At 44.6% G+C, this 16,764-nt stretch overlaps 1 protein-coding gene across 5 annotated transcripts in view; it reads left to right on the forward strand.

The window, feature by feature from the left end:
• Positions 1-16,764, forward strand: part of PDZD2 (PDZ domain containing 2) — a 153,049-nt gene that overhangs the window by 15,464 nt on the left and 120,821 nt on the right. Inside the window, exon 1 of one of the 5 annotated variants that reach the window (XM_062017828.1) lies at positions 6,443-6,625. The exons of the other annotated variants lie outside the window; for them this stretch is intronic. The gene's annotated coding sequence lies outside the window, so the exon portion shown is untranslated. Of the gene's footprint in view, positions 1-6,442; positions 6,626-16,764 lie in introns of those variants that run through there. 5 annotated transcript variants of the gene reach the window in all.

Here is a 16,764-nt window from a genome sequence, read left to right on the forward strand (position 1 = left end):
GCAGGCAAATGTGTGTAGTGTATTTTCTGGGAGGAGGGTGGGTTAATCTCAGCACAGAAAGCTAGTGTAGCCCTTCCTGTTACACAAGCCCTACTAGCTGGAGTTCTGGTAATGCACACTGGGCCTCAGTGTCCTGCTGCTGGGTGTTTGCAGAGGGATAAAATTCTCAGTTCCCTTGGCTGCTCTGAAAATGCACCATGCCAGAGTGTGTATTACTCCCCATGGAGGTGTGGTGGTGGTGTGCTCCTGACAGCCTTCATCAGCAAAGGGGCTGGTGACCTGTCCCAGCATCATCATGCAGTGGAGGTCGTGGCTGGGGCTGGGAACCAGCCCTTCCCCCTCTTGCCTGTACCTTATCACCCTCATGTATCACCCAGCAACATCTCAGTGGGATAGCCAATCTCTTGACCAAATTAATCTTCTCTAGTAGATTTGGAAATCCTAGTATGAGGCATTGGCAGTAGCAGGTGTACAGAGCCCTCTCAACCTACAGCAGTGCCTTGCTGCCTCTAGCTAGTGGCTGGCACGTCTTAAGTACATTTTCCCCCTATCTGCTGACTCTTTAGGTTTATAATGAGATGTATATCGCATACCGTGTGTACAGAGTCTTGTTGCTGGAAGATTCAGATTCCTGTTCTCGTGTAAAGAAAACAAGCCCCATTGATAGCTGTGTTCCCTTAGGCTGCTGCACACCCCGTACAACATCTTACACTCAGCAGAGCTTAACAGTGTTAAAAATAGTTCTTGTTGTCAAAATACTTCTTGGTAGTAAAAATGTCCTTAGGATATTTTGTGAAATGGTAACCTTTGGACCAAACAGGGTAAGGAAAAAATTAGAACATAGTCTTCAACACTGCAAAAGGAAGAAAAATAAAAAGGTTTGTCCTAATTGTGCAACACTGGAGAAAGGTTAAGAGCAGATAAAACTGGCATCACCTTGGGGAGGGAAAGAATGGAATTTAAATGGAGATCTAAGTGCAAGTACATACTGTAAGATATTATATCTTTGTGAAGTGTTTTTCCCTTGGTGCTCAAAAGATTATCTGAGAGAAAAAGTCTGGCTCGGTGTCATGGATGGAGGTCCTGATGAGAGTTTTTCAATTCAACGCAAGGTAAAACCAGGCTTCTCACTTTTTTGTTTGTTTGTTTGTTCATAAAGGGTAGTGCCAATTCTAAATCTGTCCCCCAAGTTATAGTTTCTAAAACCAAGCTTAGTTAAGTGTTTCTACCACCCTGGTGGTAGAATCTTTGTGATAACATTGTTTTGAGCAAATGCACGTTCCTACAGCCTCAAACCTGGGCCATGCACTGTAAAGTAATAAATTTATTAAGTGAACAGAAATTAAACAGAGGGTATTGCCAATAGAAATGCAGACATGCAGAAATGCAGTAAATAAACATTGAGAGGCGAAAGACAGCTTGATGATTTTTTCATTTTAATAACTGTGGCCAGTGTTAAATGCAGCAGATAAGGCAAATTGCTTTAAGACCGTGTGATTTCTAGGTTGTTACTCTTGGTTTTATTTATCAGTACTAATACATTTCCTTCTATTTGCTTTCTGCTTGCTAGTCTTGAGCTACTGCTTTGTATTTTCTTAAATACAGTTTACTTAATGCCATGTAAATCTCCACTGTTGGTTACTAATTGATATCATATTATTATGGTAATGCATACTTACCTGAAATAGAGAACTGCTGGGTGAGAAGGCTTTATCCTCTCTAGATTTGTAGTAACCTCTAAATAAATTCTATGAGCACATAAAGAAATCAAACAAAAAGTGAGATCAGAGCTATAAAATGTAGATACATTGCATCCCAGCTTGGAGTTTCACAGAACAGTCTTTTAAAATGGGCATTTTATCATGTATATAATTGATTTTTTTAAATTATCAGCTTATAAATAAACTGTAAATGCACACAATCAGCTCTAATATGTCTGACCTTTGGCTAATGGGGTATTTTGGAAGACATATGCTGGAAAAGGGCTTGCGCGGAGAAGTGGGAGAGGGTTATCCATACAGTCTTCCCTCACTCTCCTGCAAACAAACAAAAAAACCCCCACTCCATTGGAGAGATTTTCTTAAAATTTCTGTTTTGAAGACTAGTGAGCTTTTTGTTTTAAACATTAATTAGCCTTAACATAGGAAGTTACACAGTAAGCTCTGTGGGACAAAGACCCTACATCCATATTTTCCTTACAAATTACTGACTGTATTTTGAGTGCTACAAAAGGAATAACTATGGATAAATTATTAGATTAATAAAACTGAGTGCTTCAATTTCCCAACAGCTCTCAGTACTCCACCTTATGATTGGGTTTTCAGAGTTTGCCTAAGAAACTCTGTCTTCTATCATAACAGAAAACATCTCTGACCATAGCCCATATATGTAAGGAGCGTAGCTAAAGAGCTTGCTGACACACAGGGTCAAAACATCAGAACCACTGCCCACCCAAAAATCACTGCAGAACATCACATTTCCTACTATTTGTATGGTGAGAGAAATAACCAAGTATTTAGAAATAGTTCTAGTATAGCTCTTGCAAGGGCCTGTCTACTATTGGCATATAAAACCCCACTAAAGGTTAAGGGCTGGGGTGTTTTCAGACAGACCTAGAGCTGTTTAGAATTTTTTTGGTTGTTGGCATTTTTCTGTACACCCCATGAAGTTGTGGTGGCTTTGCAGCCAGCACTAAAGGATGAAGTTGTAACTCCTAGCTGAGCCCTGAGAGGCTCTGGGGTAATGCTGGCTGTGGGCTGTGGTATTCAGCTCTCAGGCTGTTTTTAGTACTTGTGTGTTGGAGCTATTTAACCTGCATTTATCATAAAACAAAACCAAACAAACAACTTTTGTTGTTCTCCCTTCAGAAGAAATGGTAAGGGAAAGGTTTTCTCTGTGGCATTTACCTAACATTGTAACAGCATGTGGTGCAGAAATGGGACTTTCTGGACGTAGTGTTTGCAGAGACTCTGGGAACTTGGTGGTCTAAATGCACTGCATTGGCCAAGCAAACTGTGGGGAGATCCACGCAGGGGTCAGGGAAGAACACTGGCATGGCTGGGAGCAGAACGTAGCCTTTGCAGTCCTTGGCTCTGCCTTGGTTTTTTGAACTCTTATGCAGTGTTAACCCTCTTTTGTGTCATTTTTGTGGTTTCTGGCTGAGTGTTGAAGTTTGCTGTTTTCTTTCAGGAAAAAATGGAACATCATATTGTTGTTCTGGGTTATATGTGGTCCTGGATGCTTATGGTGTCTTGAAAATAATCTCATTTAAATCTGTACACTAATTTTGCTGCCTGTCAGATCCACAAAAATCTTGGATCCTGGGAACATGTACCATATAATTGACTTTATCTGTGTGTGTGTGTATGTGTGACAGACATCTGGAGCCCAGGACACAGCAGTGTTGGGAGAAAGTAAATGTCTGAGTGTGTTGTAGAGAACAAATGTTTCTGCTGCTTCCAGCTTGTGAAGGTTTGAGATAAGGCTTAAATGTAGTGCAGTTCTAGGTACTTGGGAACAGACCCAGGACGCAGGAACTCTCCTCAGTTGCTTCCTCCAAGCGGGATACTGGCACATTAATGAAACTGATTTCAGTGACATTTAGTTTGTACAAGTGTGGCTCTAAGGTGATTTGTATGATTTTTCTAAGGTGATTTTTCTGAATGTTAATCAAGGCCCTGTGTGTGTGAATATGATGACAAGTAAGCAACCAAAAATAACATCAGTCCCAAAAATGCCATGTAGCATTTTGCCTGCATGGTGGCAAAGCAAACTGCACAACTGCAACTTCATTAGCAAAGTACCAAATAGGCTTTTTCTGCAGCCACCTTCTGATTGCCACGTGAAACAGATTCATCAGTTCACAGTTTCTCCACCCTTAATTTTCTCCATCCTTCATTTAGTATTTCTGCAATACAAGCTAGAAAGGAATTTGATACTCAGCTCTGTAGGGCTGAAGAAAATTATCTGTTCCAAGTAGTTCTCCTTGTTGCTTGCCTGTTTGAAGCCAGTTTCCTTTAGTTAGACTTGCTTTACATGTGTATAAATCAATGCTTTATCTGTAAAAATCTCTATGACTCAAATCCCGTTTTGGCTTCATATCACAACAGATTACTTTGAAATGCACAGCTGCATGTGTGTGCATAAAATATTTAAATGCTATCAATATTCTCCACAATAAAAGCCAAGAAGATTTACAGCCAAATCCCAAAAAATTTCAATGGGATGTCAGCTCCTAAACTGACCTAGAAAAGCCCTGTGCAGCTGTGACTGAGCTGGGGAGTGCCCAACAGTTTTGGACTTTCCTAATGCCCAAGATCCTGTTTCTGTTCTGTCATCCAGGGCATCTCTGAACCTGAGCAGCTCATCTGTCTTCTTGTGCCATTGGGACCCCCCTTGCAGTTTCCCTCCCTGCCATACCTTCTCAGGCCAGCTGGGAGGAGGAATGACCTTCTCACACCTTCTGCCTTCTGCATAAATTTTACCAGGCAGGACTTTGCATTTTGCTTAGCATTTGAATACAAAGTTGGGTGACATTTAGTGGCCCATGAGATAAACATGTCATGGACTTTTCTGGACTTCCAGTATCCTAGGAGATGCTGCAGCATTACCCCCATGGTCTCTTTTCTGTTTATGACTGTAGCTTGAGTAGTTGGGGAGACAAAGGGAAGCATTCCAGGGTGTGATTCCTGATCTCAAACTCTTAAGCATTATTATAATAACCAGGTCACGGGCACAACACATGCAGTTTTTAAGGCAGGGACTCGGGATAACCTCTCCTCCCACATGAATGTCATGAATTTTGGGTTCTCTTGCACAGAGGAATACAGTTAGAGGAAGAGGTGACAGAGAGGACTGAGGCAAGAGCTGTCTGGGGGCTACTTCTTTTCCCAGGAAAATAAGGCCAGTGCACATTTCTCTCCTCTGAACTTGCTGTCCATATCCTGGATGAACTCCCTAGCCCCTGTGCTGCTCAGAGGAGAGACGCAGCCATCACACTCTCCTCTCTCTGTGCTCAAAATCTGATCTCTGCTTTTTAAATGAAGAGGTTTATGAGGGGTTTTTTTCCTCAGGAGATGTCAGGCAATGAATCATGGTTGGAAGGGAGGCATTTCCTGGATAGCAGCATTGAGCCCCACAAAGAGGCACATCCCAAGGATTGAAAGCTTCCCTTCGGGTTAGCTCTAGGTATGTTAACTATTGCCGAGTTCTGTTTTTGGCCCCTAATTAACTGCCTGTGCTGCCTTGTAAGCTGAGGCACTGACACCAGGCTGTGCATTTTGCTCTAAGGAGCAAAGCTCAGCGTCTCTTCCATCTCCCTCTGAATTCCTGTCTCCTAAACTCCTGGAAGGCTGAAAATTATGCCGAAAATCCTGAAAAACAGGAGGGACGGTTCTTTTTGCGTAGGGTAGTTTCATATGTGAGAGCCAGGACTCCTGTGAGCAAAGCTAAGCTGTTAAAAGACTGCTTGAATACAGCATGGGACTCAGTGGAATAATTTCATCCTTGTCTGTCTTGATTACAGCCTGATCTACACACTCCTTGGGCATTTTTAATTTTTTTTGTTTTACAGCTACAGTAGTGGGTTTGTTCCCAGTGTATGGCCAGAACTGTCATCCTGGCTGTGACCACAGTTGTATTGTTTAGTCTGTAGAAGTAAAAAATGCAATATTGGATATAACCTAACTGCTGTTAGGCTTGCCAGGAACTGGCAGCCACACACCTGAAAAATGGCCATGAGATGTTAAAATGACAGCCTGTGATGAAGACACTTGGTTTTGGCACACCAGGGCATACTCTAGGGAAAGAAAACAACCCCTGGTTGTTGTGTGGAGGCAGCAGTGAGGATTTCAATTTGGATGCCCCAAAAGGGACTTGATGACATTAAGGGCCTTTTCCAACCTCGGTAATTCTATGCTTCTATGAAACATTTTCGGGGCGGGGAGTGTGTGTGGGGGGGTGGGGTGGTAAGTATGCAGGACGACTTTCAACAGAAGCACGGTTTGAATGGAGCAAGTGCGTAAAAGGATAAACCACTGTGTCCTAAAGCAGGTCCCGCTGGCAAACGACCTGCTAAGGTCGCCTCGGGCAGAGCAGGGCTGCCCTCGTCAACCCCCGCGGCGGGGCCGGCTTGCGCACGAAGGGGGCTGAGCCGAGGGGCCGGGGCTGAGCCGAGGGGCCGGGGCTGCCACAAGTCACCGGGTGCGGGAGGGGCCGTGACACTCCGCGGCGGTGCGGGACCGCGGCCCTCACCCTCTCCAGCGCCGCGGGGGCCTCCGTGCGTTTCGGGGGCGCGGGGCCCGCGCGTGCCGAGCCGCTGCGTGCGTCCCGGGGGTGCCCGTGCGTTCCCGCCCGCGCGGGGCGGGGCGGCGGCGCGGGGCCGCGCGTGGCTGCCTGCAGCCGCGCCCCGCGCCCGGGAGGCGGCGGCGCGGGCGAAGGTGCCTCCGCGCCGGCGGCGACGGCAGCAGGAGCCGGAGCCGGCAGCGCGCAGCGGCTCCACGCCTCGCTGGCGGCAGGTGATTGAGCGGCTGAGCGGGCGGCGGCAGGCGGCCGGCGGAGATTAGCCGCGACCAGCGGCTGCTGCCGGGAGGCTTGAGCCGAGCGGAGGGACGGGAGACGCGGAAAGGTGCGCGGCGCAGCGCGGCGGAGGGAAACGCAAGTTGTGGCGGCTGCCGGAGCCGGGCGGGTGCGCGGCGGAGCCGGGAGCGGAGTACGGGGGTGGACACACAGCGCTGCGGCTGCCGGGCGGCACCGGGGCCGGGGGATGGAACACCGGGCCGGGCGGGCGGTGGGTGCCGGGGAGTGCCCCGCAGGACTCACCGCGGCCCCATTGCCACATCGCCGGCGCTGGGCAGTCGCCGGCTCCGAGGCTGCGAGGGTTGCGATGAGACCCCCGCCGCTCTCCTTGACCCGAGGTGGGGGCTTCTGGCTCGGGGCTGGGCAGAAACTTTAGTTATGGTCTGGCTTGAGGGTAGGCTTTCCCATGGGGACAGGACTCCGTCCAAACCCACTAAACAGATCGTTTGGGGAAAACCTTTACAACTCAAGTCACAAAATGCGTTCCTGTAGGACACATGAATGCCAGATTTTTTTTTTTTTTTAAATGAAAGCGCTGCATGAAAGCCTTGCAGAGGAGCTTCACTTGGCGAGCTCGTGTACTTTTAATAAAGAAAATATATTGTCTTCCAACTGGCTGCAAAAAATAGAGCTGAATTATCACTTCCTAAATCTATCATGACTCCTGGCTTTCAGTTAGGATAGCTTTTCGTGGCATTCAAGTGCCACAGCCATCATGTTCTCTAAATATCTCCTAATCCTCAAGCAAACAAAAGTCTGGTGGTGTTTAGTGGGTTTTGTACATGTAGGGCATAGACGTACTTCATTCTTACTTCATATTTTATGTTACGCTTGATGCTGATACAAATTCAATGCTTCTGCTCAGCCCTGCTTTTTGGCAGGGTCCTCTCTTGCAGCGGAACTGCGGAGACCTTCTAAGTGAAGCTAACAAGCAAAATATGCTTTGAAATGGAGTGCAGATGGGAAGCGTCTTAAGTATTGTGTTGCACAACAGAGCGCTCTCTGTGTGTGACATTCAGCTCACAAAACTCTAGGTTTTATGAATACAGCCACAATCTGAACTGGACCTTGCACTGTTCAGAACTATCAGGCGTTAATGCCTGGAACAGCAGTAGTGCTGATTGGAAAGGTTAATTCATCTCTCTCCTGACAGTGCTTTTGATCTCTAACACCTCTGGTCAGCGTGTTTGTTAGAAACATGTATGTGTCCTAAGTTTCTAATTCCAAAATGTTCTCAAATGTTTGAATAAGAAGAGTAATTGGCTCAAGTGATGATAACTTTTCTAGAGCTGTTTTGTGAGTAGGCAGCTCCTCCATGCCTTCCGAAGCATTATTGTGGATTGCTATTTCATTCTGAGTGATTGTAACAGGCTGATAGTAGCACCCTTGATGGCAGAAACTGAGGTTCTCTACCCCAGTTTCTTTACCCCCATGTCTCACCCTTTCTTCACGGTGGGGAGTGTCTCTTTGGCTCCATCTCCTGGCTCAAAAAGAGGATCCCCCTTCATGGAGAGATGGAGAGATGGGGAGCCTGCCAGTGGTATTGGTGAAAGGTGGTGAAGGCTTCCTTTTGGACTTGAACTGTGATCTTGGGACTTGTTACAGCAAGGTACCTGCAGCTTCCAAGTGGAGTGGGAATTTGTCTGTTGTGTTACTTTTTCCTATATCTTGGGAAGGTTTTTGACATAGTGGCTAAATATTATCATGGTAGTTAGAAAATCATAATTCAGTATTTCATTCCCTGCATGGATCTGCTGAAAGGATTACTCATCTTGCCTAATATATCTTGCTGCATGATCTTTTGGTGGAAATGTGTTAATGAGATATCCTTTATGTCATGATTTTTCTGCATGGTCAGGAAAGTGTGTTGCCTGCAAATTGTTAATCCACCTGAAACAGAAAAGCTGTAGCAGTGTGAAAAAAATCTTGTTGTGATTTGGTAGATATGTAACTATGCATGGACTTGTGAGTGGAGAGCATCCTATTCTGCAAGCATGGTGAGATAGATATGAAGATCCTTCCTTTGTGGAGGATCTTCTGTGTGGCTTGTCCTCAGTGCAGAACAACCTTCATCGGGTGCAAAAAACAGGAGGAAAAGAGGCTTAACCAGACTGTAGAACCTGTCTTACCTGTGTCAGATAAACTTCAGTATCTACCCATTGTATGGCAGACTTTTTGCTGACACTGATCATCAGTGCATGAGATGCTTTTGCGGGGAGCAGGGTGATAAGTTACGACTCTCTGAAGCTGGCAGGGATGCGAAACTGGAAAGATCTCTTTTGTTTCTATGTAGATGCCCTCTGTATTCCAGTGAGTGCCAAAGAGGCCTACATATGTCAGTGTGCTTTAATGCTTCATTATTATTGTGTAAAGTATGATAACTCATGTGGGCTTACAGTAAGAACTGACAAGGAGAGTGTGATGTGCTGTGGGTGCTACCTTTGGGTTTTATTCGTATGGCACGCAGACTCTCCATGTCCATAGCCCTCCCTATGGACGCTAGTTTTTTTCTGCCCTCCTGTAGAGTGTTCCCTCTTGGCATGCAAAGATATCCTTCCTTATATATGCATTCTGGCAACAGGGGAGCCCTGAAAAGAGGGAAGCCTCCAGTGGGCTGTGGTTTCTGCCTGGTCATCCAGAACCTGTCCCCTGAGGCTCTGAAAACATGTTATGTCCACTGCAGAGGGAAAAAAAAAAAGATGCTTCTCAGCAGATTTGCTCTCTGTATCTTCTGAAGTCTGCACCTAGCTTTTTACTGTGCTGTGTGCCTGCTGCAACCACAGAGCCACCACTATCAGCTCTCCAAGACTGAGCTGAATTATTTTCAGACTTGCGTATCACTGTGAGACACATCAGCTACAAAAGATTCCAGCTGCTGAATGTGTATGTGTGGTATGTCTTGTTCAGATGTTATTTCTTTAATGAAGTTGCTCATTTGACATAAAGAATTGTTGGCTGTTTTGGGTGTTGGGGCTTTGTTTCCTCTCCCACCTTCTATCCCTGGAATACAGTAGTCGTATTCTCTCTGGCTTGTTCAGTAAGGTAATTTAAGGTTCAGTCCACAGTCCTATTAAAGCTGTGATTGCACAGAATCTGAGATGGTAGCCTGTTTGACACAAGTGGGTAGAAATGGATGCTTTTGTGGATACTGTGTGTTTGCAAAGGATGGCAGAAAGGCAGCAGCCCTTGAAGAATACTTCACAGGATTTAACTGAGGAGCTGCCTGCAGCCAGCCTCATGAAAGCACTGTCTAGGAGGACTATAGCAAAGTTTGGGTCATCTCAGTATTCCCAGTTTCATGCACAAACTCCCACACAGATGCTTTTAATCACTATAGGCAGAGACACGTTTCTTCAGAGTCCTATCACTTTTCTTCTTCTCTGTCCTCTGGACCTTGTCCTGTGGTAGCTGTTGCTGCAGTGGAGAGGTTTAGTTCACACTGAAGCCCGTGCAGCCCGCGTGGTGATACACAGCCTGTGGAGCAGGACTCGATGCCTCAGCTCTACCTGATGGACAGGAAACATTTTGCTTGTCATAGGAATGCTGTCACTTCTGGAGTAAATGCACTCTGTGTTTTGCTAGGCTAAAGACTTGTAACAGCCTGAGACTGCTAATGAGGAATAATACATTCAGTTAAAATACACAGTGGAATTCCATTATTGTAGGCTAAAATGTAGTAAATGAACAAGAGCTTAACCCAGGATTCAAGGAATATGTTGCAATTTCTGCAGTGTTCTGTGAACACTGATAGTGATCAGTGATTAAAGTCACTTGGGTTAAAAGCTGGCACAGGCTCTGGTCTGTTTTCCACAGCTGTAGAGAACTGGGGTGTGTCAAAACACCTTGTGTTCAGGACTCTGCCTCAGTCTATCTCATGTTCCAGAGAAGCATCTCCCAAGGACTTCTGATTGGGGGAAGATGGTTAAAGCACTCTGAGCTGTCTCAGCACTGGGCCAGTTCAGGTCAAGTAGATCCCTACAGCATTAGGAGATCTTGGCTCTGCAGCCTCTAGACCTGCATGGGATGCAGCATGACTGTTTGCTTAACCGTGTGCTGGAGTGAGCAGGCACAACTAGTTGTGATGGCTTTGGAGTATGGTGTACTCGTGCCATGTTTTAACTGTTCATATACAGATCTTCTCGTGTCAATGGGTGATGGACTAAACCTAATTCTATGTAAATCTAATGTAAATCTGAAACAAGGGGAAGGCTGTTTCTGTAGCTGTTAGTGTTGCTTCCTGGAGATTTAGGTTAACATCGTCATAGTTCATTTGGTCTGTCCCACAGCATCTCAAGCATGGAGTAGCTCTTGGCTCCAGATGAATTCTCCTGGAGCTGAAGATTTGCAGCAACTTGCAGAATTTGACCTTTTGTCTCAAGAAACTGTGGTGCATCTTCCAAGTACTACTGTGAGTATGTACAAAATAGGCAGGGAATGTATCCGTAAATCCCTGCAGCTGCTGGTGAGTTAGGGGAGCAGAAGGGCAGTGTTGATGTTGCTGACAGAGGAGTTGCAGAGACAAGAAGGAATCTCACCCTACTGAACAGGAAGGAAACACATTTTCAATTTCTTATCCCTAATCCAGGATGGTCAAGAATGCCTTGGTGAGGTCAAACATCTGTGCTGGTTGTTCACAGAGGATATTGCAGTGAAAGGAGGGAGTACTGGTACTAGGCAAAAGATCTTTGTCTTATGTGTTTGAACACTAACCTTCCACTTTTGGGGACAGGATGTTTTGCGATGGGGGCTGACCCACTTAAAGCTCTTGTGCTCTTGTAGGTCAAAGCTGAAAGGGCAGAGGGGAGAAGGATGCAGCAGCCAAAGCAAAAACTTATGGAGGTCCTTATACATACTGATATGTAGGAAACAGCTTTTAGAAGAGCTGTTTAAAATATGAATAAGCGTGAGATGTAAATGACTTGCTAAGACGCCAACTTGCAGAGACAGGATAACCATAGGGGACTCCTTGGCTTGTACTGGATATTCATCTGACTGGCTGAAGTTTCTGGCTCTCTCCCAGATTTTTTAATGTGAAAATGTTTATTGAAAGTGACTTGTAGATTCCATGGGTCTTGTTGAGTGACCTAGGAATTAGTGTGATTTGCTGCGGCAATACTCATGCCTTTTTGGGTTTGAGTACAGAAGAGATTTGTTTGTTTACCAAATGGCATCTCCAGTGTAAATTCTCCATTGCTTGGTTGATGGCAAGACAACCGATAAGAAATGGAGGAGGCTACTTTCTTCAGCAAAGGGAAGTTATTTCTTGTAGATCTCCTGGGAAGAAGATTGTGAAGGGTGTAGAAATGCTTTTTGTGTGAAGTCACCTCAGTTTTTTGTGTTGCTTGTGAAATAGGAGTGAAAAAAATGAAATGGTTTTGATAGGAACCACCAGACACACGACCTGTCTAACAAGACCCAACAATGATGCATGATGTCTTGAAGACTGAAAACTCTGCTGCCCTATTGAATTCCTGATGCCTGAATAGCAGAGTGGGAGGGGAACTGTGAGAAGAGACTAGTGGATGGGAAGCTTCTCCAGGGAGGTGGACATATCTGTGAGAGGCAGCAAAGGAAAAAACGCAAAATGCCTGCTGCAAGGGGAAGTAAGTCAAGGTATTTGGATTGTATCTTGTAGGGAAAACATGTGTGTGTCCATGCAGCAGTGTCTTCTGTCTGCTTGAGGTGTTGCTGGGCTCTTTCAAGGGAGCTAAGAAGTTACAGGGCTTCAAAGGGGAACATCTTTTCAGGTCGCTCCCTTCAGCTGGACTTAAATGAAATTATTTGGGTTTTACATCGATCTACAGGAATGTGGCAGTTCTCTGCTAGCTGTAGGCTCGTTTTAAACTTTGGATAAAAGCAGACAGTGTCTCATGTCTTCTCGAGTCCAGCTGCTGCAATCCTTTTAAAGTGTTGCTTTCACTAAAAAACCATAAAGTGCCTTCAAGTGCAGCTTCTAAAGGAGAAGTTTAGACTGGCCAAGATGGTTTCTGAAGTTATCCTCCAGGGAAGAAACTTCTAAAGAAGCCGCCACTCAGCCACGGTACTTGATCAGCCTTCCGGAAACAGCTGTTGGGGATGCAGAAAGCTTAACTGGAATCTGTTTCATGACTGAAAAGTTAGTTTTGCCATTAAGACTAAATTTTAAGAGAGTCCAGCTGCCTGCAAAGCACAGCGGCTGACTTGAGTAGCCAGGGCACTCCTGGAGGAGCAAGGAAAAATTTGTTTTATGTTGTCTTCCATGAGCTCAGCCTCACTTCAGAAACAAACATGAAGTCAGTCAAAACCAGTTGTTTGCATTGCAGGTGAACATGTTGGTAGCTTTAAGCATGCTTAATAGAACTGCCTAGAACGGAGTTTATATTTCAGAAGCTGCAGTAAAAGAGCAATTTCCACTGTGTGATCCCATTGCTTAGGAAAGCTTCCTGCCAGTGCTTAGTTAAGAGTAGGAAATCGTCATCGTCTTCATTGTTGCAATGAAGACTTTCTGAATGTTGCCTAGGGAAGGGGATGTTGGGTGTACTAGTGACAAAGTTGCAGCAAAGTGAAGGCAACATATTGTGTTCAAGGAATAGAGAGGAACTGTAATTTCTGTTTGTAGAAGCTTTTGAGTAATGACTCCTTTTCTCATGACTGAAGAGGTTTAAGTCTCACCTAATGACCTAAAAATATTGTACATATTGCTGTAAGATTTGAATTTTGAGTGGAGTACAGCAACTTTGCGCTCTGTGGGCAAAGTAATTGGTGGTGGTGGGAAAAAACCCTGTAATGAGCTAGTAGTGCTGTTTGTGGCTTGTTGGAATCTAAAGTCACAGCAGAATAATGGATTTACAGCAGAAAAGCTCACAGAGGTAGTCCTTCTTCCCTCCTTCCTTGCACATAACTCTGTTGGTAGCAGATGTGTATAGAAGTCCTTTAGAGTCTAGTTTCTATTTGTCCTTAGATGGTTTTTTGTTGCACAGATTGCCAGGCACCCTCTGCCTGATCACCCTTCTGATGTGACACCATTGCGCTCTTGTCACACTTGCTTGACTGTCTGCAGAAGCACTGTCTCAAAAGGTTGTGTCAAAAGCATCAGTCATGGGTTTTTATAGTGATTGACATTAATTGGCCTCTATGTTTCCCTTCTCTCCTCCTCATCCCCTTTTTAACTTCATGATTTTTCTTTGAAACAGATTAATTTGAAGTAGCAAGGTTGTAAACTTGTTTGAATATGCCTGCACTGTTAATTTTATTGGGCAATGTTGTGGAATAGTGGGAGAACTCAGCCATGGTAGTGATTTGTTTTGCTACAACAGTGGTAGCTTCTAAAGCTGTTATCCGCAACTATCTCACCTCTTCTCTCCAAACCACCAACCTTCTCCATTCCTTTAGTTGTTTTTCTCTCCTACCCATCACTTGTTTTGAGTGAACTGCTGTGCTTTTCACCAGTCTCCCATCGTTTTCTTTGAGCTTGATTTGGGCATAACCTCAAGTTTTCTGGGGAAAAGTTAGATCCTTCTCGCCGTCTACCAACATGGGAAGCCTATCTTTATCCAAGGTAGCCTGTGCTTTGTGTTAACAGCACGTGTCTGGGCTTTCCGCACACTTAAACACCATGTCCTCTGGTGACAGCACAATACTTGGTGGCAGGCGACGGAAGAAGGTTTGGGAAGTTTCGGAGATTTTGGAGCTTCAAAGGTAGCAGTGCAGCTCTGCTTCTTGTTTGGGGGCTTGCTGGGCTGTATGTGGTAAGGAGGTATGTTACTAAGACCAGCTTTGTAATGCCCACATATTGGCCTTGTTTTGGGCTATCTCGAACAACTGTGCTGTAGAGTTTTGTTTACAGAATGATCAGTTTACTGCCTAATTTCTTCTTTTGGCAAGCTCTGCTGGAACAGCGTTATTTTGGTGGATATAAGCCGCCTTTCAAGTTCCAGCCTAAACCTCTTTATGGCTGTTCATACTTCTTTATCTTTCCTTTTCCCCTCCAAAGACAACCTCTGTTTTGCTCCAGTAGCAAAGCCAACATCTTTTGGTGTCGTGAGAGAGGTCATCCAGCTGACCTTCTGTTGCACTACTTCAGTTTCACTTAACCTTTCTTGAACTCAGCAACCTGAAAATTGTACATTGTTACAGCAGAGACATTATGGCTGTCCTGTATGTTTTCCCTTTTCTCACTGAGACCTTGGGCAACATCTGGCTTTTTTACACTCTTGCCATGAGCCACTAAAGTGTTGAAGTCTTTTTCTTTCTATATCCCTTCCAACTGTTGAGCTCCAAAGCTGCAGAACATTTTTCTTTAATCCCAAAGTGCATGACTGTGCTTGGCTTTATTACAGGCTGTACCTCCTGTCAGTTACTTTAGTCCTCAAATTTTCTGAATAAACCTCTGCCCATCCTCTGAGTTGAGAGACTTTCCCAGCTATCTGTTGTCTGCAGATTTCATTTGCACTCCCCTACTTTCCCTACCAAGGGAATTCACAGAATTGGTAGATAAGACTGTCCCAAGACAGATCTTTTAGGAAATCTGTTTATAGTTTGTCTTTCTCACCAGAATTTCAACATCTGCACAAGCTGCTCTTCTGGCTTTTGGGAGGTGGAGCTTGGTTTGGCTTTAATGCCTGTCCTAATTAGTAAACAGGATGGATCTTGGAGCTGGGCTGGTGGGTGATCCAGGCAGGCACTGCATGTGCAGGGTGTTGGCAGCAAGCATGCATGTGTCAGAGCTGTGATGTTAAGTATTTCCTCTTGGAGGGTGAAAAATGCCTTTGTATTCTGGTCTGTCATGATCAACACTTAACAGTTTCCAGAGAAGGGTTTTCGTCATCTGAAAAAAAGAAAAAAAATAAAGGAAAAATTATGGAAAAAACACATGAAACCAGTGATTTGAGCATGAAGTGAGGATGACATTTTCAACTGATACTCCTATGAGCTGTGGCAATGACCAGAGTTGAAAATTATCAATTCTGTCAGTGATAAGCATTGAGGGCCTGACTGAAATGGTATGGTCACTGTCTCACTTGCTTATGTGAGTATGCTATCTGGCAGAAATGGTCTTGAAAACCTTAATTTGTGCCTTCCTCTATGTCTAATGACAAAAGACCAGAACAGGTCATCTCCTTAGGCCTTGTCCAAGCACAGTTTCAGTTTTCAGAGGTGTACCATGGTCTCATACAGCTTTGAGCAACCAGTGCAGCCCTTTCTAAAAACAGTAAATACATCAAGGGGATCATTAAGAAACAAAAAGCTAAATTTTGAGCTGCTTTTCAGATGCCTAAAATGACCAATCATCTGAATTATTAATGGAGAACACAACAGGCAATAGCTTTAGGGCATTAGCTTTAGACAGTGAACATACATGTATATCAGAGGGAGAAGGCTGTACTTGCATGATATTCACAAAAATTGGCATTTGAGGAAGACAAAAACCTCCAAAATCACTCTTATCTGATCTGTTTCCTTTGTTCAGTAGCTTTCGAGCTCACCTGAAGAATTCTAGCAGGTAAAATGAGTAAATAGGCCATTCCAATATGCACATCTTTGCTCATCGAAATGACAACACTGCATTCACAGAATCTCTGGTTAAGTCAAGAAAAAGCCGTATTATTGGGTCATTACTTATTAGTTGTTTGTATATCACTCTTGCAGCGTATTGGTCTTCTTTTTTTTTTTTTTCCCTTTAATTGTCCCTTAGATCTGTAGAGGTTCATCCATTTAAGTGTCATGGTAGAGGGTTTTTACCACTTTGTTGAAAAAAATAAAAATTCTACTTGAAGTCCAGTTGCTTTCCACAAAGGTGTGGAAAGCCTCAGTTCTCAGCAAGGGTTATTTAAGGGAATGTTTGTACTTTGGGTGGCCAGCGTAAGAGGCTTTGAGCTACAGCCTTAGATCTGCTGAACTGTGAAGCTTGTGTAAAAAATCCTTCCCAAGCAGTGAGCCAGTTTTTGCTCTGCAGCCGCCTGGATGCAGCTGGGGCGTAAATGGTGCTGGGAAGAGGAAAGGCTGGATGGGGATGATTGCACCAGTCTGTGTGAGAGCTCTGGCATTGTCTTCATTTTTAGTTCTGGTGCTTTCTCCTATCCATTGGAACAGATTTTCAAGACCTCAGTACCACATCTGTGGCATTGCCTGGGTTGCATAGCTGCATACCAGCCCAGGAATGTTAAACAGACTTATAATGGATTCTTATTTTCACCCCGTGATTTAAAA

This window comes from Colius striatus, chromosome Z, assembly GCF_028858725.1.
Source record: "Colius striatus isolate bColStr4 chromosome Z, bColStr4.1.hap1, whole genome shotgun sequence".
Classification (NCBI taxonomy): domain Eukaryota; kingdom Metazoa; phylum Chordata; class Aves; order Coliiformes; family Coliidae; genus Colius; species Colius striatus.